The following is a 24,278-nucleotide window of genomic DNA, read 5'->3' as shown; positions in this document are numbered from 1 at the left end:
CTTGATCTGCTTAAGCAAAAGAATTCTAGGTTGAGTGAACAGAAGTCTAACTTGAATCATTAATGCAATGAGTCATGAATACTCAATCAATTCTCAGACATGAGATACTTTATAGACCCAGAACCCAATGAATTAAGGAAAGGCCAGGTCCCTGTGAGGAAGGATTCTGCTATATCCCCAAAATTTATACTGTTAGTCTCTTTCCCAGCCTTCTTCAGATGGATCTACTGCTATTTACCAAAGTGACTGTGCATTAGAAAAAGGAAAGTAATATGACTGACTTTTTGGACACTAATGATGACTATATTTTCAGGAGGACAAAATCCAGGCCCAAGACCCCACTATAGTCCACAAGTCATATTATAGGCTTGTAGAGGTCAGGAGTTCAGTGGAGTTTTATCTCAAGTCCATCTCTCAGTGAGTCCAGTGAGTCTCCAAACCCACCCTGTGGTTATATCCTCAGTTCTGAACTACATAATTAGAATAGACATACTCAGCAACTGACAAAATGCCTACGTTGATCCCCTGACATGTGGAATTAAGACCATTATGATGTTCTAGTGGAAGCCGCAAGAACTGTCTCTAACTAGAAAAATAGTAAACTACAAGTAACACTGGATTCCAGGAGGAACTGGAGAGATGAGCGTCACCATCAAGGACTTGAAAGATGCAGGGGTTGTGATTCCCACCAAATCCCTATTCAACTCACCTACGTGGCATGTGCAGAAAACAGATGGATCCTGGATAATGACAATGGATAATCATAAATTGAACCAGGTGGTGACTCCCATTGCAGCTGCTGTACCTGATGTGGTTTCACTACTCAAGAAAATCAATACATATCTTCATATGTCATGTGCATGTACTGATCTGGAAACTGTTTTATCTTGATACCTATCAGCAAAAATCAACGGAAGCAATAGTCTTTCAGCTGGATAAAGCAGTGATACCCATTTACTTACTAACTTGGGCATGTCAATTCTCTAGCCCTATGTAATAATTTAGTCTGCAGGGATCTTTATCACCATTCTACTTCATAAGACATCTCACTAATTTATTATGTTAATGATGTTATGCTGATTGCAACCAGTGAGCAAAAAATAGTAATGACTCTAGACGTATTGGTAAGATATTTGAATGTCAGACGGAAGGAAATAAATTTGACATCCTACAGGCATCCTGTACCAGCAAAATTGATAGGGATCCAGTGGTATGGAACAAATAGAGTAGGACATCATCCTTTTAAAGTAAAAGATAAGTTGTTGCATCTGGCCCCACCTACAACCAAAAATGAGGCACAACACTTAGTGGGCCTATTTAGATTTTGGAGGCAACACATCTCTCATTTACTCCATCCTATTTACCTAGTAACCCAAAGAGCTGCTAGTTTTGAATGAGACCCAGAACAAGAAAAGTTTCTGCAACAGATCTAGACTGCCACTTGGGCCATACAATCTCACAGGTCTAATGGTGTCTGAGGATACAGTGGCAGAATGAGATGCTGTTTGGAGCCTTTGGCTCCTATAGTAAATTGCAGCCCAGAACCTTAAGGTTTTGGAGCAAAGATTTACCAGCTCTGAGGATAACTACTCTCCTTTCTAAAATCAGCTTTTGGCTTGCTACTGGGCTTTAGTAGAGATAGAACATTAAATCGTGGACCACCAAGTTACCATGTCACCTGAACTGCCCATCATGTACTGACTGTCATCTGACCCATGAGTCATAAACTTAGGCCTGAACAGTAGCACTCATTGTCAAACAGTATCAGGTTTGAGAGGCCCTGCAGGCACAAGTATGCTGTAAAAATCACCAGAAGCAGTAAGCTTTCAGCTGGATAGACCAGCAGTACATCTTACTCCACTACTTCTATCTCCCAGCAACACCTGTGACCTCATGGAGAGCTCCCTAGGACCAGTTGGCCGAGGAAGAAAAACTTAAGCCTAGTTCATAAATGGCTAAGCAAGATATGTTGGTGTCACCCAAGAGTGGACAGTGTTAGCACTACAACACCTTTCTGGGATATTTCTGAAGGAAAGTGGTGAAAAGAAGTCCTCCTAATGGGCAGAACTTTGAATATTGAGCCTAATTGTACATTTTTCTTAGAAAGATAAGTAGCCAAAAGTATGAGTCTATATCCATTCATGCGCTGAAGCCAATGGTCAGGGAATTGGAAGGAACATGACTGGAAGACTGGTGACAAAGAAGTTTGAGGAAAGGTTACATGATTAGACCTGTTTGAATGAGCAATGACCATGAACATATTCGTGTCCCATACAAATGCTTACCAAAAGAAGATTTTAATAATCAAGTGGATAGAGTAACCCGTTCTGTTGATACCAGCCAGCCTCTTTCCCCAACTACTATGTCATTGCACAATGGGCTCGTGAATAAGTGGCTGTGGTAGCAAGGATGAAGATTATGCAGGGCTCAGCAACATAGTCTTCTACTCATCAAGGCCAACATGGCTATGACCACTGCTGAGTGTTCAGTCAGCCAGCAGCAGAGAACGACACTGAATTCCCAGTGTGGCACCATTCCCTGGAGTGATCAATCTGCTGGCAGGTTGAGTACATTGGACCACTTCCATTGCAAAAGGGTCAATGTTTTGCTCTTACTGAAATTGTCACTCTGGATGTGAATTTGCTTTCCCTGCACACAATGCTTAGGCTAACTACAATCCATGACTTAAAGAAAGCCTTATCCACTGTGACCATATTCCCCACCGCAGAGCTTCTGATCAAGTAACTCACGTCACAGAACACATAATGTGGCGATGAACCCATGCTCATGGAATTCACTAGTCTTATCAGGTCTTTTTTATCCTTGAATAAGTGGTTTGATAGAATGATGAAATGGCCTTTTGAAGAATTATTTACAATGCCAGCCATTGTCCTCGCAGAGCCAGGACAATGGCCTTCAAGAGTTTATGCATGTTCTAAATCAGCATCTAATACATGATGCTGTTCCTCCCATAGTTAGGATTCAAGAGTCCAGGAATCAAGGGTTAGAATAGTATCATTATCTATTACCTCCAGTAAAAAAGATTAAAATGTTTGCTTCCTGACTTTGACACCCTTATGCTGGTCTAGAGGTCTCAATTGCAAAGTAAAAAATGCTTCCACCAGGAGACACACATTGTTTTGATTGAACTGGAAGTTACAACTACCACCCTGCCATTTGGGGCACTTCATGCCTCTAATGAAAAGGTAAAAAGACAATTACTTTACTGAATGTGGTGATTGATTCTGTTTACCAAGTGGAAATCAGACTGCTATCACATAAAGGAGGTAAATAAATGTGTGTCTGGAACACAGGAGATCCCTTACAGTGTGTTTTTGGTTTCATGAGTGTGTGGGGCAGTTGTGTCATGTTCAGTGGAAGTATGATTTTGCTATTGTCTTTCTTCAGAGATTAAGTATGAATTGAGGAGGTATGTGTAGGTGCCAAATTGACAAGAAAAACTATGATGGTCAGTTTTACGTGTCAACTTGGCGAGGCTATAGTACTCAATTATTCAATCAAACACTAATCTAGGTGTTTCTGTGGAAGTATTTTGTAGATGTGGAATTTTCTACTATCAATTTACTTTATGTAAGGAAGATTAATCTGGATGACTCTGATCCAACCAGCTGAAAAGTCTTAAGAGCAAAACTGAGGTTTCCCTGATGAAAAAGAGATTCCACACGTGTACTACAGCATCAACTCCAGCCTGAGAGGTTGCAGTCTATGAATTTCAGACTTGCATAATCACATAGGTCAATTCCTTGCCAAAAAAAATCTCTCTGTCTCTATTATCTGTCTGTCTGTCTGTCTGTCTGTCTGTCTGTCTATCTATCTATCTATCTATCTATCTATCTATCTATCTATCTATCTATTTACCAATCATCTATCTATCTACCTATCTGTCTATTCTATTGGTTCTGTTTCTCTGGTGGAGTCCTTACTGTTTCTGAGATATAGCCACCCCGAGTACTTCATAATCCAGTGTTCAGAGTGCTTTTTGTTGCATGTCAAGGATATAAAAATAAAATTTCATTAAAATAGATTCACCCCAATTAAGGATGAGGTATTTGCATTCAGTCCTCCTTGGCCTGTTCCCTGGTATTACTGAGAAGTACACCCTTCCTTGAATTTCTGTAATACCCCACACTTCCATGTCCAAGGACATTATTACTAGATAGCTGATCATCTGCCTTTACTTATATGTTAGAATGCTAGTAGAAGCGGAGCTGATACTTTTCCTATTTTTAAGATTTACACAGTTTTGGTGTTTAACATATTTATGGATGCTGGCATGGGTACACATTGATATAAGCAATATTAGTGGGACAAGATTTGGTGAATAATTAAATATTATATATTTTTAGTCTATGAGGAAACATGTGTTATGCTGAATTTGTCTGTATTAATCTAAGGTACAATGGCTTGTGTTATGTACATAATACATTGGATGTAATTTAATATAAGATATGGGTGAGAAAAATTAGATTTTCAGGTAAATGGCAGGGGAGAATGTCTCTGAATTATCCTTCAGGCTCTTTACACTTACTTCCTATAATAATGCTTTCACAACATTCACATTGAGTGTGGATTTTTATGATCATTGGAGAGAGATAAACAGAGGGGAATACTGTTCAATATGTTGTAACTTCCATAAATCTTGGTAGAAGTTTATTGATTTGAGTTATGTTAGAGATACAGTATTTCCTCATCTCATAATGCCAGTAGACACAAAAAAGTGGAACAACTAATCCATCATAAATCCTTTATTTTCTCCCAGTATCCAGTAAAGGGGAGGGGGGAGAGTGTGAGGTAAGGTGTTCTGATAGCAGTAATGCTTGGTATATGAGCACTTCTACTATTCTGCCCTGGTGAAGCAACAATATAGCACATTTCAGAGAACATTGATTTTTTGTGAAAGAAAATCTGAATGGTCAGTCTTGTGAAACCCTTTCTAAATTACTTATACACCCTAAGCATTATCTGTCTTCTCTCATGAAGAAATGGAATGATACTACCTTTCAGAAATTGTGTATATAAAGTGACTACAAAGTTTCAGTACTTACTCAGTAAATGGTAGGGGTTTTTTTGTTTTTTTGTTTTGTTTTGTTTTTTGGTTTTTTTGTTCTTTAATTGATGCTTCTCTATCTATTTTCAAAAAACATTTCTTCAAATATCTGTGAGTGGAAATGCAATTGTCAGAGTATTAAAAAAATAGGTAAAACCAAACGGAAAAATACGGCACAATCTGAGTAGCTTCATTGGCCAACCTAGAAACTCTGAGACCAATTTTATGCAATACTTTATTCTTTTAATAAAGAAATAAGATTTTCTAAGTTCTCAAAGAGCCATTGTCATGCAATGGTCGTTATGTTCATGTTTACATGTGACATCCTACAGTAATAATAAAAAGCTACATTCTGCATCTACTAGAGTATATTTTGGAGAATGTTTCAATAGTAAAAGATGCTGTAGCAAAACAGGAAGCAACACTCAAAAGCACTTGGCCATAATTGAATGCCCTGATAAAGGCCCAGTTAAAATGTCACCTCTTGAACAACACCCTGCGGTGCTGGGGCATTGCTGTCCAAGATGTTTGGCAGTCTTAAAGATCAGGTTATTTACTGTAAGCTATGGAAATTTGAGGGAAGATATACTAGAAGATACACTAGTGAATAAATGGTGATAACTCTTTGAAACAGTGAAGGCTGACAGCCATGAAAAATAAAGAATTTTCCCAATATGGTGATTAGTAGAAAAAAAATTGAAGGCAAAGAGAAAGGACCACATAGACTGTGAGCCTCTAAAATTATATTAAAAATGAGTAAAATGATACCAGTCTTTTAACAGAACTGTAAGAAATTAAAAGTATCCACACTATATGAAGTATCAATTAAAGTAATAGTCATGTAATAGATCCTTAACAAACCATAACTACAAAAATTATGATTATTAAGTAAGCGAAAGTTTTCAGGGAACCAGAGGAAGAAGCTATATCCTGCTATAGTTACTACTGAACTGCATTTTGATTTTGGATAACCCATTTACTCAGATGAGCCCTAAGATTTAATTTTATTTGTGAAATGAGCATTCGCTTGAACTCTAAAACTCTTCTTATAATCTAAAGTTTACAACAGTTTAATAATATTGAGTAATTCATTCAAAACTATTCATTATGCTTATATTCTATGTCAGGCATTGTTCTAGTGCCTAGAATGTAGTCATTGGGAAAGGTGTAATTAACAAAAGCAGACAAAAATCTTTCTCAAGGAATTTATTAAATGGTAATAAAAGGAGATATAATATTAATTAATTAATTAAGCAATAAAATAGCATACCTTGGATAATCATAATTAGACCAGGGAAGGAGTTAACTAGACAAAGGACTTATAAATAAGGAGAACGTAATGTTTTCACAGAGAAGTGGCAAAGACCTGGAAGAGGTGAAATACTGGGCCAATAAAAACAATAATAATAGTAACAATACATTTAGCTGTATTTTAACATTTTTTAATGGTTCCTGTGTACCAGGCATTATTGTATGCAAGGTACACACAGTTCTTTAGTTAGTGTTTACAGCAATCCCATTTTTACAAATTAGGAAATAGAATTAAAAGAGCTAATTAACTTGCCCAAGGTTGTAGATCGTCAAGTCTGCTGTGGAGATGGAATTTGAACCTAAGACTATTGAACCACAGTCTATGCTCCTAATAACTACATTACACTTATTATAAAAACAAGTAAGACTTAAGCATCATAAACTTCAACAACATCTCCATACTTGGAGATCTCTATTGAAAACTTTGGGGTAAAAAAGCAGTATTCAAATATTTTCAGTGGATTCTCTATTTAAGAAATGTGCATGCTTTGCTCAGATCTGCTTTACAGTTTCTCTGGCTTATCCTCTTTATGAGGTGCCCCAATACCTCATAAAAAAAAAAAAAAAACACAAGAAAACAACTTCTGAAAGATTCTGTATATTTTCCTTCATGTTTTTTGCTTCTTCACTATGACTGTTAGAAGCCAAAACCAATGCTACAGACTATTTATCCCTTTCTGAACATCACACGTTCTGAATAGATAATTTTGAAAGTTATAGAATCTTTTTTTTTCTGTAAAGTGAGGACCTAATTAATTATCAGTTGAGAAATTTTATTTAGTTTAAGTCATAAATGTTACATTGCTGATTCTTACCCCCAATCCTATTTTAAAAGTAATTATTTTGAAATGCAAAATTTTCATCAACATATTAGAAACATGACTAAATGTCTGTTAACGAATGGACAAAATCTGTTCCAGTCTCAGGCAGTTTACAAAATTACATTATAATTTAATGTTGGTGGTGAATTATTTCTAATAGTAATGACAATTGAGAATAAGGACAGAATTTTACTTGGTGACAATTAGGTGACCCTTTATAAATAAATTTTATTTAAACATTTATATGAAAGACATGAGATATTTGTTTGTGATATTGTTGCTATAAATGTCTCTATATAAATCTTGTACTGATCATATCACTGCATAATAAATTATACTAAAGTTTTGCATTACTAATTTTTGTTTGTAAAATAATATTATTTCAAAATAAGGGAAAGAAATTGTTAGTGATTTAAAATACTATGATTTTTAGCTCAGTGTCAACAAGAGCTTTAGGATGGCTTTCGTTTGGTGTTATATATCAAATAGGCAAACCTTACAATCATCTTAGAATATAAAATGCACAACAGGGGATATAACATTGCACACATTTTCTGTTATATTTTTTAAAAAACTTCTTCACTGTAATGATATTATCAGTATGCAATTAATTTAGGCTTGATAAAAGATGTATAAAATGTGTATGAAATCAATATTTTTATCTAGAAATGTTTTGAACTTGCCAGGTGTAGAGGGTTGAATGGTGGCCCCAAAGGTGCTAAGTCCATGTCGAATCCCTAAGGATGCTACCTTATTTGGGAAAAGGTATTTTAAGATGGACATAAATTAAGGATGTTGAGTTGAGGAAATCATTCTGAATAATTCAGGTCAGTCTGGATTCAATGACAATTGCACACAGAGGAGAGACACACAGAAGAGAAGTAGGCAGTGTGGATTTGGAGACAGAGATTCAAGCAGTGTGGCCACCAAACAAGGAAGCCAAGGAATATCAATAGCCACTAGAAGCTGGAGGAGACAAGGAAGGATTCGTCCCCAGATTTGTCCCCAGAAATATGAGAGAATAAATTTTCACTGTTTTAAGACATCTAATTTGTGGCAATTTATTACAGCCATCACAGGAAACAAATACAAGTTCTCAAAGATCAGGTAGACATCTTGCATCCTTTGGATATAAAGAGGCCTCTCTTCTCAGCCTCCTAGTGTTGGCAAAATGGGCTAATGATGAGACTATATGTGGAAACAAAAATATGAACTACTTATCATCAGTAACTAACTACTGCTGCTATAAATGCCCAACCTGCTGGTAGCAGAGAGTACGCTGAGTCTTTTATATGGAAACCTATTTGAGGAGGCTAGTCAGCCACAAAGCAGAATGGAGATTTTATTGGAGCCCTTTGAGGGATATTGACTCATCCTTACCAGAACGGATAACTATTCTGTATAGGGGTTTACCTTCCTTATCCAGAGGTCTCCTCTAGAATTATTTACTTATTACTTAGAAAATGATTGATCTATCAGCATGGAATTTTAGGCGATATTAATTCATACCAAAGAACAGTTGAGATAATGGGTTCTTGACAATGGTATCATATCATCTTATCATATACCACAACACTCAAAAGCAGTTCGTCATGATGGAATGGCCTGATAGAAAACAGAAGTAAAATGCCAGCTCGGGAACATCACCCTGTAGTGCTGGGCCATTGCCCTCCAAGATGTGGTATATTTGCTGAACACTTGCTAATATAAGGGCTGAAGTACAAATGTGTGGGAACCAGGAGGAGATATAGTATTGGCTGCTTCACCAATACTCCCATTGAGACACTTTTTCGATTTGTGCTTCTCATTCCTACATCCTTAGACTATACCAGTTTGAGTTGATTTCTGCAAAATACAAGGTTTTTTCCAAGACTGAATAAATATTCCACTATACTTGAATTTGAGACTGTTTACTGGATACATTGAGCTCTTCAGCCCAGCTGACAGAAGATTACTATCCTAACAGACGGGAAGGACTATCTTGAACCCCAGTGGTAATGGGTATGGCTCTCGGTATTTCCATGCACAGTGATAATGGTAACGAGGTAATTGCAAAAACCGTTGCTTAACATGGGCAAGGAATCTAAGGATTAAGGTCATATATGCATGAAGTCATGTCCTGCTATCACACAAGCAGTCAAGACCAGCAGAACTGCTGCTCAAGGATGAGAAAAACTAGAAAGAATAGTGGGGGAATAAGATCATGAACATCAGTTATGATCTGGGGATCAGCTTCAAGGGCTACCAAATTTCCTGTCTCAATTTTTTTTTTTTCATAAACTGAGGCCAACACTTTGAAGATAAGCACTTGTACTTGTACCTTCCTCTTGAGTTGGGAGTATTTTGTTTTCATTAATATAGAGGTACCTTATTGTAGATGGGAGCTAAATGCAATGGGAGGACTAATATCAACTTGTGTGGTGCCAGAAGTGAACTAGATCAAAAATTTCTTTCTTTAGATCATCTTGCTCTCACTTTTCACTGGGCTTTGGAAATATTTTCCAGTCTTAGTTACTGCCAGTCTCTATTACCATGGATTCAAAGTAACTCTACCTGGTCACAGCCTGAGATTGTCTTACCTTCAGTTTACTGTCCCAGAACATTGTTTAACTCAGGTAACCCAGTGATACTCACCGTATTCAAATGCAGCCAGACAGTGCATGATAATTAACATGTACGGGATGAAATTTTGACCAAGCAGAGACAGGAAATTACAGATGGAATTCTCACTGAAAAAGAAAGAAGATGTGGATGTGAAATATGGGGAGAAGAGTAAAAAATCGAGTGGTGCTGGATTCAATATGTAGTATCAGTGTGAACATACAATGTTTTATAAAAAATATTTTTTCAAGTTCTGTCCTGTGAATTGTGTTATGTAGTGACAACTCATTAGGAATTAGCATATCTAGTGCCCAGAATTGTTGCCTAAATATTATTCCCCACTTAAATGAACCAGGAATCCTCAGAGAAATGGCTTATTCCAGGTCTCAGACATAGGAAGTACAAGAAAGCCTGAAGCAACATGTTTTGCCTGAAAGTGAAAAAGTGCTCAAAGAAGTATAGGAGCATGTCAAAAGGAAACTGTAGGCATATCAATAGAGCTCCTATTGCTAAAATTTGGAGCAACTATTAAGGAGAATGGTTTACCCAATATTCCAAAGTAAATAATGTTAGTAAAATTAAAAACCCAGTGAATAAAATAGGAATCCATGAATACACAACAATATAAACAAGAAAAAAAAGGAAAGCCATTCCCTAAAATAGAATGTAAACAAATAAATGTAGAAGGAACAGTGAAATAATATAATCACCACTGCCCCAAACCAGCACCATGCAGGTGAGCCAGCCAGTGCCAGCCAGCCAGCCAGTGGAACCACACGGCTCCATGTGGACCCCCCACCCTGTGTCTTGGACCCAGGCAGGGGGGAGCTCCATGCCCCACCCCACAACCCTTAACCGGCACCATGCAGGTGAGCCCCCTGGCACCAGCCAGCCAGCAGAACCACACGGCTCCACGTGGCCCCTCACCCTGCCTCAGACCCAGTGGGGAGCAACAGCCTACAGATCTGATGCACCTAGTTTGGCCCAGCAGAATTCCACATGTTAGGGGCTCATTCTACAACCACAGAGTCTAGAACTGGAACCAAATTGGTTTAACATAATCACCACCACACCTACTGTTAAGTAAGACAGTTCACCCCCTACAGTAGCAACCAAGGCTACTCCACAGCCAACCTCAGTGTAATAGAAGAAGCAAACCCCCTACCAAATGACCAAGAATCAGCAAAAAAACATTAGGAATACAAACAATAAAGAAGAAACGACACCACCAAAAAGATACGGTAATGGAACAGAAATCCTTGACATGTCAGAAAAAGAATTTCGAGTAATGATCTTAAGAAAACTTGAAGAAATAAAGGAAGACTCAATTAGAGAGCACAATGAAGCAAGAAAAAACATCCAGAATATGAAAGAGGAAATCTACAAAGAGATTAATACCGTAAAAAAGAGTGTAGCAGAACTTCTAGAAATGAAAGACTCACTCAATGAAATAAAAAACATGACTGAGAGCTTGAGCAGCAGGGTAGAGCAAGCAGAAGAAAGAATTTCAGAGCTTAAAGATGGTCTTTTTGAAATAACTCAGACAGACATAAAAAAAGAAAAAAGAATTAAAAATAATGAGGAAAACCTAAAAGAGATAGCAAATAATCTCAAGTGCTCTAACATCTGAATTGTGGGTATTCCTAAAGGACAGGAGAAGGAAAAAGGTATCAAAAACCTGCTTAAGGAAATAGTAACAGAAAACTTCCCAGGTGTAGGGCGGGATACAGACCTTCAGATCCAGGAAGCTCAAAGTTGTCCAAACAGATTCAACCCAAAAAGATCCTCCCCAAGACATATTATACTTAAATTCACAAAGCTCAAAGCCAAAGAGAGAATTCACAAGCTGCAAGAGAAAAGCATCAGGTCAATTATACAGGAACCCCCATCAAACTAACAGCAGACTTCTCAACTGAAACCCTACAGGCCAGAAGAAAGTGGAATGATATGTTCAAAATACTAAATGAAAAAAACTGCCAGCCAAGAATTCTTTACCCAGCAAGGCTCTCCTTCAGAAATGCAGGAGAAATAGTGTATTTCCCAGGCAAACAAAAGTTGTGGAGGTTCACCACCACATGACCAGCCCTGCAAGAAATTCTTAAGGGAGTCATTCATCTGGAATCTGAATAAGGGTGACCATCATCACAAATACACAAGAAAGAGCAAAATCCACAGTTAAAACAAAAATGCCAGCAAGAAAGAGAAAGAAGCTAAACAATTCCACCTTAAATCCCCAACTCACAAAGGAGAAGAGAAATAAAAGGGGAAATAAAGATCAAAAGAATTTAAATCACCTAAATAACAATTAAATGACAGGAATTAAACAACACTTCTCAATAACTACTCTAAATGTGAACGGACTAAACTCCCCATTCAAAAGACACAGACTAACTGACTGGATTAAAAAGGTCGACCCAAGTATATGTTATCTTCAAGAGACCCACCTCATCTGTAAAGCCACTCATAGAATAAAAGTGAAGGGATGGAAAAAGATATACCATGCAAATGGAAACCAAAAACGAGCAGGAGTAGCTGTTCTTATATCAGACAAAATAGACTTTAAACCAGAAAACATTAAAAAAGACAAAGAAGGCCATTACATAATGATAAAGGGAACTATACAGCTAGAAGACATAACAATCATAAACATGTGTGCAGCCAATACTGGAGCACCCAGATATATCAAGCAAACACTCTTAGACCTACAGAAGGATATAGGTCCTAATATATTAATAGTGGGTGATCTGAACACCCCTCTCTCAGTATGGGACAGGACTTCTAGGCAACAAGTCAACAAAGAGACACAGGATTTAATCTACACCCTAGACTAACTGGACTTGGCAGATATATACAGAACATTTCACCCAACAGCTAAAGAATTCACTTTCTTCTCATCAGCTCATGGTGCATTCTCCAGGATAGACCACATATTAAGTTACAAATCTAGTCTCAGAAAATTTTTAAAAATTGAAATTGTTCCAAAAATCTTTTTAGACCACAATGGACTAAAACTGGCAATAAATAGTAAGCAAATCACTGGAAGATATACAAATACATGGAAAATAAATACTAGGCTCCAGAATGACCTATGGGTCCAAGAAGAAATTAAACAGGAAATCAAAAAATTTCTAGAAACTAATGAAAATAAAGATACCTCATACCAAAACTTGTGGGATACTGAAAAAGCAGTACTAAGAGGGAAATTTATGGCAGTAAATACTTTTACCAAAAATATGGAAAGCCTCCAAATAAATGACCTAATGCAACACCACAAAGAACATGAAAAACAACAAAAATCCAAACCTAAAGGCAGTAGACAGAAAGAAATAATCGAGATCAGAGCAGAACTAAATAAAATAGAGACACACACACAAAAATACAAAAGATTAACAAAACTAAAAGTCGGATTTTCCAGAAGATAAACAAAATAGACACACCATTAGCTAGATAAACAAAGAAGAAGAGAGAAGACCCAAATAACAAAAATCCAAAATGAAAAGGGAGACATTCCAACTGATACCACAGAAATACAAAGAATCATTAGACAATATTATAAACAACCATATGACAACAAATTTGAAAATCTGGAAGATATGGATAAGTTTCTATACACAGGTAAATTACCAAGACTGAACCAAGAAGAGACTGAAAACTTGAACAGACCAATAGCAAGCAAGGAGATTGAAGGGGTAATTAGCAATCTTCCAACAAAGATAAAGCCCAGGTCTGGATGGCTTTACAGCTGAATTCTATCAAACTTTAAAAGAGGAGTTAATACCAATTCTCATGAAACTGTTCCAAACAATTGAAACAGACTCTACTCTCTCAAACTCGTTCAATGATGCCAACATAACTCTGATACAAAAACCAGATAAAGACACAACAAAAAAAGAAAATTATAGGCCAATATCCTTGATGAACCTAGATGCTAAAATCCTCAACAAAATATTAGCAATTAGAATACAGCAACATATTAAAAAAAATTATACACTATGATCAAGTGGGATTCATCCCAGAGATGCAAGAATGGTTCAACATACAAAAGTCAATAAATGTGATACATCACATCAACAAGCTCAAGGACAAAGACCATATGATTATCTCAATAGATGCTGAAAAAGCATTTGACAAAATTCATCATTCCTTCATGATAAAGACTCTCCACAACTTAGGTGTAGAAAGAAAATATCTTAACACAATGAAAGCCATTTATGACAAGCCCACTGCCAGTATTACTCTGAATGGGGAAAAATTGAAGGCCTTCCCCTTAAGGACAGGAACAAGAAAAGGATGTCCATTCTCAGCACTTCTAGGTACTAGCTAGAGCAAGCAGGCAAGAGAAAGAAATAAAGGGAATCCAGATTGAAGAAGATGAAGTCAAACTTTCCCTATTTGCAGATGACATGTTACTATATATAGAAAAACCTAAAGACTCTATCAAAAAACTCCTAGCACTGGTTAATGGCTTCAGTAATGTTGTAGGATACAAAATAAATGCCCAGAAATACATAGCATTTATATACTCTAATAATGAATTAACAGAAAGAGAAATAAAGAAAGTAAGCCCATTTATAATTGTCACCGAAAAAAATATGATACCTAGGGATCAATTTAGCCAAGGAGGTTAAAGACTTCTACAATGAGAATTACAAACTACTTCTGAAAGAAATTAAAGAAGACACAAAAATATGGAAAGATATTCCATGCTCTTGGATTGGAAGAATTAACATTGTGAAAATGTCTACACTACCCAACGTGATCTGCAGATTCAATGCAATCCCCATCAAAATACCAATGACATTCTTCACAGAAATGGAAAAAACAATCTTACCTTTTGTATGGAAAAACAAAAGAACTCAAATAGCCAAAGCTCAATCCTGAGCAAAAAAAACCCAAAAAACAAAAAAACAAAGCCAGAGGCATAACTCTTCCTGACTTCAAATTATACTACAAACCTGTTGTAAACAAAACAGCATGGTACTGGTATAAAAATAGACATTCAGACCAGTGGAGTACAAGAGAGAACCCAGAAATCACTCCTCAGGCTTATAGCCATCCGATATTAGAAAGAGGCAACAAAAATCTACATTGGGGAGAAGATTGCCTCTTCAACAAGTGGTGCTGGGAAAACTGGATATTCATATTCAGAAGAATGAAACTAGATATGCATCTCTCACCATACATGAAAATCAACTCAAAATGGATTAAAGACCTAGGTATAAGACCCGAAACTGTAAAATTACTAAGGGAAAATATAGGTGAAACACTTCAGCAGTTAGGTCAGGGCACAGTCTTTATGAACATGAGCCCAAAAGCACAAGCAGCAAAAGAAAAAATAAACAAATGGGACTATATCAAACTAAAAAGTTTCTGCACAGCAAAAGAAACAATCAACGGAGTGCAAAGACAACCTACAGAGTGGGAGAAAATTTTTGCCAACTATGCATCTGACAAGGGACCAATATCCAGAATAAACAGAGAACTCAAGCAATTATACAGTAAAAAAAAAAATGACCTATTTAAAAAATGGGCAAAGGAGCTGAATAGACATTTTTCAAAGGAAGACATACAAATGGCCAACAGATACATGAAAAAATGCTCGACATCACTAGTCATCAGCAAAATGCAAATTAAAACTACATTGAGATACTCCAGTTAGACTGGCTATGATGAAAAAGACAGTGAATAACAAATGCTGGTGAGGGTGTAGAGAGAAGAGAACACTACTGCACTGTTTGTGGGAATGTAAATTAGTACAGTCACTTTGGAAAACAATTTGGAGGTTTCTCAAACAACTACAGATAGATCTTCCATATGATCCAGCACTCCCTCTTCTGGGTATATATACAGAGGAATGGAAATCATCATCTTGAAGGGATACCTGCACTCCCATGTTTATTGCAGCTCTGTTTACAATAGCAAAGATATGGAACCAACCTAAATGTCCATTAATAGGTGAGTGGATAAGGAAACTATGAGATTATATATATATATATAATACTACTCTGCCGTAAAAGAGAATGAAATACTCCCATTTGCAGCAACACGGATAAACCTGGAGACACTTATGTTGAGTGAAACAATAAAAGCACAGAGGAATAAATACCTCACGTGCCCACTCATATGTAGGAGCTAAGAGAGAAAGGAAGGCAGGAAAGAAAGACCACAGTAGTCCCATGAACCAACAGAGGGAGGGAACATTCCTAGGGCTACAAATCGCAGTTGGGGGGGGGGAGGACAGTTGGGGGATAACTGGAAGGGGACAAAGGGTACAAAAGTAATTTCTGGTAATGGGTATGTCCCCAATATGAATCTGGCCCCCACATCATGGACAGGATGGGGGACAATCAGCTTTGTATCTCATGAATATTTGTAATAAATAAATAAATAAATAAATAAATAAATAAATAAAAGAAATAATATAATCACCAATTATCTTTATATAAAAAATTAATTAAGGCAATACTCATTCTAGCAATAATCATCAACTGATGCTAAAATTAGTGAATAAAAGTTAGTGAGGAACAATATATCTTTATATTTACAGCATTTTTTTTTTATTTAAAAGGAAAATTTAGTAACTTTACATTGGAGAAAGGTGGCAGACAGCCGTTAACCAAGTGATCAAAGTCACTCCTTGTGAAAAGAATCAATCCTAATTTCCTAATAGGATGATTGAAATTCAGGACAGTGTTATTATTTTCATTATATACATACTGAAAAATTTAGAAATATCGAGGCATTATGTCTGCAATTTACTCTCAAATATTTCCTCCCCCCCCAAAAAAAAAAATGGAGGAAGAGAGAAGGATGAAAGAGAAAGAGAGAGAATAATAAAGCAGATACACTAAAATGTTAAAATGTGGAGAATCCAATTGAAGGATATATTGGAAATCATTGTACCCCATGTTGATATGCAACCAGCATGTTTTTACCACCTTTCATTCCCAACATTAAGAAAATGAAGGGATACTTAATGGCTTCTATTTCAAACAACAATATTATATTTTTCCAGGGGACTGTGTACAATTGAAATGCATTTGTTGTATGCCATGTTTCATATGAAGAACATATTGAGAATTTCTTAGATTATAGAAATAACTCTGATATCTCTTTAAGGTAGTTTTGCCTAGATCCTTATATATAAGCTTGCTAATAAACAACACCTTTTGGAAGTGTTCAATTCCATTTTGAATTATCCTGTATAGATTGTTATTATTATCATTATGATAATAAAGATAATACACTTAGGATACAAAGATAATTTTCTTGACAATGAAAATGATGTTAATGCTATATTTATGGCTAAGTTCCTCATTTAAACACTTTTTGTCTAAAACTCTGAAGTCAATAAATTCACAGAGAGGGAGAGAGCACAATGTCTTTAATACTCTCTAAAGACATTTTGGGTATTTTTAGCACCTGATTTAATGCTATTAATATGGCAACCTATGGGGATCATAAATATGTTAGTTTGAGATAAAACAGTTGTTTACTGATAAATTAAGTTTAATCTGTAGGTACCGAGGAATTATTTTTACCACCTTTTTAGATGTATACATAATCTACTGAAAATTATAACATGGAAATATATATTTTTTAAATGTCACAGAAAAAGCAACCACTTAAGGGTATGATCTTCACCCAAAGGTAAAGCAGGCATGATCTTCACTTCATTTTTATTCTGCTCAACTCAAGGATACTGATGGAAATATCTTGTCAGAGTAAGTAAGCTTTCCTAAAGGCATCATTAAACACATAGAATAAGGCAGTCACTGGCAGAGATGCAGAACCTCTTACTTCTCTGTGATGCTATTTTTCATTTAGAGAAAGCATCTCTATTATAAAGAGACAGAAGGAATATAATAGCATTACCTATTTGAAAGGGAGGTCCAAGATGGATCACTTTATTTCAAGTCCTCCTTTACAAAATACTCTCATAACATCTATAGCAGTACACTTGACATTTTTTAAACTAGGCCATGACTGCTCTATTGAGTAAATTTGAGTAAAAGCATTAAAAGATTCATCATTTAAAACACAATTCTATCATCGTTGGAACAAAATTCAAGACATTTTTATATTAAAGTGGTTTTCTCCTTCAGTTATTCCACTTTGTAGGTGTAAATAGTGTGCCTTTTAAAATGGAAAAATCTTTTCTTCTAAAATAAGTATCTAAAATATCTATTATCACTACTCCTAACAATCCCCTTATTTCATGTATGCATGTGCTATTATATATAATTCTGCTATGGCTATATAATGTTGATTGGGTTAGTATTATCAATTTAACATTCACGCTAAATTCTCAATTAGCACCCCCTGGCAGAGGTGAATCAAGGTTTTGTGAAGCCTGATGCTTACCCAATTTGGGACAACTTCTTTAAGAAAAAGAATTACAATATAACTCATGTTTAGTACATATTAAACTTTTTGATTTAGATACCATTCTGTGGCAGAAACAACAATATAGAAAAAGGCATGGCAGAATGCAATTTATGGGGGCAAAAGACTAGGCTGGTGCTTATGAAAGGGCAAAGCAGATCTGGAAAGAGCATTTAGGGCTAATATAATATAACGAAATTTACTTGGACACAGCAGCAAGATTTGCAGTGTAGCTACATAATATGTTAGTGGCTTGACCTGAGGCAAATTGTTTAACCTTCCTAAGAATCAGTTTTCTCGTTTTTAGCTACCTCATTGGATTGTGATGAGGATAATTAACATATTCGATGTTAAAACATTTGCTTTTCTGAAAATAATATCTTGTAGATTAAAGGCTGAAGGATGTAGAATGTCAATGAGTATATACTCCGACAGTGAGAAAAAGCTATGTAATCTCCAAAATTATAAATGTTGTTAAGCTCATCGGAGAGCTGAAGTTTCAAGGCAACCAGGTGAACCAAATTCTAAAGGGGTAAAAATTCCTTCCTAAGAATGACTGTTTCATCTTTAGAAGACTGTGGGAGAAAGAGGTGGCAGCAAGAAAGTGAGTATGAAAAAAGCAAGTAAAAATTTAGTATACTTTTAAAGGCCTAATGTGGCCTAGAGTAAGAGTTCAGTATCACCAGGAGTCCCAGAAATAAATGAAGTCCTCATTTACCAACTCTTTGGGAGCCTGCACCCCTTGTTCAAAGAAAGGATGATCAGAAGACCCGAAAAAGCAATCTCTTTGGTAGTGAACAGACACAAAATTCTACCTACTTTCTGAGCGTTTTCAAACCTACAAGAAGAAACAAAATCCTTTTGCCCCTGAAGCCATGGCATAAGACCTCCCACAACTACAAAACAACTAAATATCATCCACTTCCAAGTAACACTAGTGACTACATTTAGCAATGAAAACTCTGTACACACCTACTAGATTAAAAACTGCCAAGATAGGTGTCTCTTAATTGCTCCTTTTTTCTAAGACACCTGTAGGGAAAGTGAAGGAAAATAGTCAGGGCTCCTCAGATGTTCAGAATCTTGCCAAGCATTTGATGTAAATATGCACGTGCACCCAGGTGTTCCTTGGTTATTGTCTTATGTAATTGTGCATGTGCACCCAGATGTTCCTGGGTTGTCTGACATGCACCCAGGGGTCCTGGGTTATTGGACTTAAGTATAAAGGACGAGTAGCTATGTTCCACAATGCTCTCTGCCTCTGGGATGCCCCACGGGGGCCACAGGGGAGGCTGCTACTGCTGCTGGAGGCTGTTGCTGTCAGAGCTTCTCGGGACCCTCCCAGAGGCCACAGCTGCCACTGCTGTATGCTGCTGCTGAGGAAGCTGAGGACTGAGCTCCTGTTGTCTGCCAACGGCTCCTGGGATCTTTCCCAATTACCTAGCTCGTGGACCTGAGTCTGAGGGGGCTGAAGACCCAGCCTGGCATATGAGAAGTCTGTGACCCAGTCTGTACAATGGGTTAAAAGGGTCTGTAAGCCCCAGCCCTAGCAAGACAATTGGCCACATCAGCAGGATTCCGACAATTGCCCTAGCAATACAGCACCCACTCTAACTCTGTCTTTCATTTCTCTAACCCTAGTCAGAAGCATTCATCTAACACATGCCAAATTCCATAATGAGCACCTCTTCAACTTTCTCTTTCTAAGATGTCAAAAGTCCTTCACTCCACGTCACTGCAACAAATTAAAAATCAAATAAACCTAACTTTGTTTACTACGGGTGTATTCCTGTAGCTTTGGACAGTGGGCTTGGACAATTGAAAACTAATGAGATTTTATACATGAATATGACTTATTACATCCAGAGTAGTGCTAGTGTGCTTCAATTAGGTCTACCAATTTCCCCCCATTTTTTTTAAATCTCGTGTATATTTATCAGCAGATATATTGATATCTTCAATTTTCATGAATCTCCCAATAATTCTTTTATCACACAGATAGCACTAGATAACGTATTAAAGAAATGTTTACGACACCAAACATCTAAGGATATTACATCATGTTAATTAATTAAATGTAATTAGTCAAATATTAAATAAATGCTTAGTATACCAAATATCTATCCTTCTCAGCAAAAGTGTCCCTCTTTCCTTTACTGCACGTATACATAAAGAGGAGAAGATAGAAAAGGTCATTGATGATTAAATAGTGTATTACAATGAGTCTGGGGTTATAGCATTCTCCTTACACAGGTCTTCTCCTTTTCTATATTATCTTTTGAGAGATATTACAATTATGGCCCCTTTAAATAAAGATGAAAACTAGAAAGAGAGCATAAAAAATAGGTCATGTGATTGACCTTCATAGCTGAACTTTAACAATCGAAAACAGACAAGATTCCTGTCACCTTGAAATGATTATGATGCCATTCATTAGAAGATCAGTGTGCCTTTAATAGAGACAAAGGGAACCTGTTTTTAAAGTGTACAGTTTCTAAGAAGCCATCATTATAAAGATAGTAGTAAAATTGGATTATTATCTTACTAATGAGAATAGCATGAGTTTGCAATTTCAACTTTTAAAAGATTTTAATTTGAAAAGTAAAGAATACCTAGGTTTAATGAGTATTTTGTAAGATTTTGTAAGAATTGATATTTTGCATTCTAATGTTAAAATAAACTATTTAATGGATTACTTGCCTCTACTTCCTCATTAGGTTATATAACTTTAAAAGATGAAAAAAAAAAAAACTGAGATAATTTAGTGTCCTGAAGACATGGGAGTAAACTATTTGATTAATTAAAATTTATTTGGCTGCCCAAAATTTTATAGAAATATACTGGGCCATGGAAAAAAAATGTTAATTCAGGCATTGAATAAATATTACACTTTTTTTTCCTAAAATAATCACTAATTAACAATAGAAAAAAATTCCTATTAGTTAAAAGGAAAACATGCTGTTTGTTTTGAGAATTTTTTTCACTTATCAAAAGTAGATATCTTTGTTTTAAACACTACTGATTATAAAAATAATAAATTCATAATACATAAAACATAAAAAATAAAGATTACATAGAAAAAACAAAGATGCCCATAACCCCTCAAATAGTAGATAATGAATATTTACTGTATTGCTTGTCACTTTTTTCTGTATGCCATTCTTCTTTCCTTTTTTATATGTAATAAATTAACAGTGCTTTAAATCCTATTTTTTTCCAACACTGTACCCTGAGCCCTTTACAATGACAGTGAAGAGTTATTTAGACATACAAATATACCACAATTTACTCAACCCAATACACACTTTAAAAATAATCTTAAAAAATACTTTTCCCCTAAGTACACTTACTCTTTTTTCCAGCACTCTAGTGGGTTTTTAGTTAATGAAATATTTTCCCCACAATATTTGTCGTCACCAGAATGCAGATGACTAGATAAGCTTGCTTAAAGAAGGAAGTTATATGCTTTCTTATGTAACTAGGTAAGAAAAGTTGTTTAGTTAAGGTAAGATGGAACTGTATTTTTAAACTAGGTTGAACTTCATTCGTTGAAAAGCTAAAGCTGGTTTTGCTCTTTAAAATCATTTCATCTATTCAGTAGATGAGCCCAGTCATAAGAGAAAGTGTAATGTGATTCTCCAGAAAGGTTATTTCTGAAATACTAAAGAAGGGCACCTAGCCCATCGTTCCTTCAGATGGGGACCAGGATGAATTATTAACTACCGTAGATGTCAAGGGAAGAGATGAATCAGTTTTGAAAAGGTGGCACAAAAAAATCAAAATATTCTCAAGTCAAGAGACTCGAGGGATATTGGAAAAGTATGTTCAGACATCTGAGAGCTCTATATACCAACTCAGCTTTAACAAATATTCATGGGCCTGTGCTGTAAGATTTAGTGAAGAAGTTGAAATCAAGGATATTAATTTCACAAAATGTTACAATTTCCTGTCATTATGAAATAGTCCAAACAATTCAAAAAAAGAGAATTTAAATCCATAAAAGGTTCTGTTTAATATGTTGGCCATTCCTGCATAAATAGACTGTGAGATTCAGGATAGTGGAATTTTATATCCTTTTTCTGAAAATTTGTAAATATATTTTAATTATTCCTTACTATTTTCTTGCCACTGATACTGACAGTTAAATTTAGATGTCTTTAAATTAAATTAGTTTCCTTCTTTGTATTAGTGTAGGTGAGGCTGCATTAACAGCAGATCACTAAATTAACTGTAAACGCTCAAACTCAAAGGACTTTTTGTATTTAAGTTTACAGAACAGAAAAATGGTTGTTGGCAGGAGCCTAAGCCACCTTCAATACATGCCTTACAAGTTAGTTCTGGGGGGTTTCATTCTGGTCAACCAGATGGGGAAAAGAGCAGCAGAAGCATGGGGGATGTTTTGAGAGTCCTGGCCTGGAAATATTAAAAATCCCTTCCTCTCTTATTTCATTGTTTAGAACTGTTTCAAAATCACACCAGTTATAAGAGAGATTAGGAAATGTGATCTAGCTGGTGCTCAGACAAAGGGGAAAGGGATCTTTTAAAATAATAAGCAGGCTCTGTTACGATCTTTGAAACTAACAGTCCTATAAAAAAAAAAATTGCTAGCTTGTATTATGTCTCAGCTTTCTATATAAGAGTTTTTCATGAATAAACTCTTATGAATTTCAGTCGATACTACTTTCAAAAGTCTCACAATCAACTGTGCATAATAAAAAATAAACAGAGCTGTGTTACTTCTAGAATATTTTCCTTTGAAAATATTGATATAGGGTAATAAATAACCTATGTCCATTAGAATTTTTAGAAGTAATTATGTTATTTTAGAAAAAGTTTTTAAAAGATTCATCTGAAAACTTGAGGCTGATTCCTAGCTCTCTAGATACTGTATCATTTTGGAGATATCTTCTGGATTTTCTAGATCACTTTTTATCTGAAAAAAATGTTTAAATTATCTATATTCATAATTCAGAGTTATGGCAAAGATATTTCATTCTAATCTAATGTAAAAGAACAATCAATGTTCCATTCTGGTATTCATACAGCATACATCTTCATCCATTTTTCAGTACTGCCAATGGTACTCAGACTTTAATATGCATTAATACTACCAGAGGTTTAAGGTAACAATATAAATCCTATGCACTTGTTTTCTGAGATCCTTATTCTTTGGAGCTAGAGTCTCCATATTTCACAAGCACACAGGATAATTCTAATACAGATGACCCAGAGACCTTGTTTATAGAAACAGAGTTAGACCTCAGTAACTTTGAACGTGGGCATCCTTTTTTTATATTATTTTGTATTTCTCAAATTTAGGGCAGTGCTTTCTTCATAATAAGTATTTGATTACTGAGTGTCAAAAAAATAAATAACCACTTGGTATAATTTAAACATACACTGTTAAAAATTAAATTAATGGGGTTTGAAAAAAAGACACCTCTGCTATTTACTAAGTTTCTCATGTGATCAAGTTACATAGTGCCTTGTACTTCAATATCTGTGCCTGCCAAATGAGAATTATATTATCGCTTTGAATTATGTTGAAAAGATTGGAAAATATGTCTATATAGTATTACAGTTATTCCATTTTTCACGTATATTAACTACATAATTTTATAATCCATACAAGTTTCATTTAGCTAGTTGAAAAGCTATTAAATGTAGTATGTTTTGTAAATTTAAACTCTACATAAAGGACATTTAAGCAATATAATTTTCTAAAGAGACATAACTTAATTCTCTAATGATGTTGGAGAACCTTTGAAAAGTACAGAAATGTAGTGAGTGATTGGGAGTGTAGGGGAGAAAAGATTTCTATTCTGACCCATTGCTAAATTCATGGCTGAGACCCCTATAACAGAAGATGGATTAACAAGAGAAAAGCAAACAAAGTAATTTTTTTCCTTCTTAAATGTCTTTTTTTAAATTTTAATTTAATTTAATTTTATTAATATACAATGTGGTACAAAGTAATTACAACATGGTACAAAGTAATTTAATATAAGTTTTACACGACATTCTTCAGAAACAAGAATCTGGAGAAATAGAGAAACCTGTGTATTTTTATGCTAAGTTGGATGAAGAAGAAA

Source organism: Cynocephalus volans, chromosome 3 (assembly GCF_027409185.1).
Source record: "Cynocephalus volans isolate mCynVol1 chromosome 3, mCynVol1.pri, whole genome shotgun sequence".
Classification (NCBI taxonomy): domain Eukaryota; kingdom Metazoa; phylum Chordata; class Mammalia; order Dermoptera; family Cynocephalidae; genus Cynocephalus; species Cynocephalus volans.
This window is presented reverse-complemented; position numbering follows the sequence as displayed.